The 1,271-nt window shown below is 42.3% G+C and overlaps 1 pseudogene; it reads right to left on the bottom strand.

Moving 5' to 3' along the window:
• Positions 1–507: 507 nt before the first annotated feature.
• On the bottom strand, positions 508–1,238 carry LOC102873658 (annotated as a pseudogene).
• Between the last annotated feature and the right edge of the window lie 33 nt (positions 1,239–1,271).

Below are 1,271 nucleotides of genomic sequence, written 5' to 3'. Positions count from 1 at the left end.
TCAATGAGATGGATCGATTCAGTGACTGGGGTAATGGGAGTAGGTGTGTCAGAGACACAGAGGTTGGCACAGGATAGAGCAGGGTTTAGGGCTCTTGTACATAGGATTGCTATGAGTTGCAAGCGACTTGACGGCACGTAACAACAATAACAATCTTAGAATTATATTTGTTTACCTTCTTTCATTTCAACTGAGTTCTGCTTAAGAATTTATGCTTTAGCATCCTTTCTGAAACTGAATTTTACAACCCGGTGTGTGAGTTCTCTCATTGCAGTGAGCTAAGTAACTCCATTTTGTTTAAGTGTAAGTATTACCATGGAAGTTTTGGGTTGAAGTATGTTGATTACGACGACTACTACTATTAATTGAATAAATTCATATTTTTAAGCCTTCTTCCTCTTCTTTCCATAATAGAAAAAATACTGATTCCCTCAAGCGGGTAGCCACAGGTTTGCTGGTCCATGACAGGAGAAACCTGGGATGTGCTGGTGGCTTCTACTCTGAGTATCAGTCAATTGTCATCTTCCTGGACTCAACTTCTTCCTACTTGATGGCTCTTTCAGGCAAATTGCTGCTTATCTGGTCAAACCTTTTAGACTGTACATCTCACATGTACTTAATGATCACTTGGAATCCAGGCATCTCATACCCCAAAAGTTTCAAGAAACGGATCTGCTCTGGGGTCGTCACATTGCCCTCCTTGCATCCATCGTAGATTGTAAGGCATCGTACCTTTCTTGAGGACACTAGGAAGGGCCAGCTGCCTCTGCTGTGGCTCCAGGGAGTTGGGGAACAGCTCCAGGAATCCGGGATCCATGCTCACTGTGAAAGCTGCTTCACTATCAGCTCTTGTGAAGGCCAGTCCTCTAAATGTTTTGAACCATTCTTTCACTTCCTGCTTCGTGCGATTGATGCAGGTTGACCCTTCAGTTACTTGCTCACCGGATACAGGTTATCTTTTAACTTTTTGGATGGGCTTCAACCTTTAGATAAGGTCACCATTATCACTTTAGTTTTGACAAAAAAAAAAACAAAACATCTGGCTGTGCTTCCAGGCCTTCTGAATGTCCTTCAGCTTGCTGTTGTTCCTCATGTTGGCCACAAAGATGAAAAGATGCTTATACGGGTCCACATGTTTGTGAAGCTCTTTTCTGTTTTAGTACCAAGCCTTTATTAGCATTTTTGGTTAGGGGAATTTTCTTGTCATGTTGAAATTTTCGGCATTGCATTGAAGTCATATGTGGCAGAGGTGGTGCTTCCTATATGTGTGT

Source organism: Elephantulus edwardii, unplaced genomic scaffold (assembly GCF_000299155.1).
Source record: "Elephantulus edwardii isolate Elephantulus edwardi_28Jun2011 unplaced genomic scaffold, EleEdw1.0 scaffold00098, whole genome shotgun sequence".
NCBI lineage: Eukaryota > Metazoa > Chordata > Mammalia > Macroscelidea > Macroscelididae > Elephantulus > Elephantulus edwardii.
The sequence above is the reverse complement of the archived record's forward strand: the minus strand, read 5'-3'. Positions and strand labels throughout refer to the sequence as shown.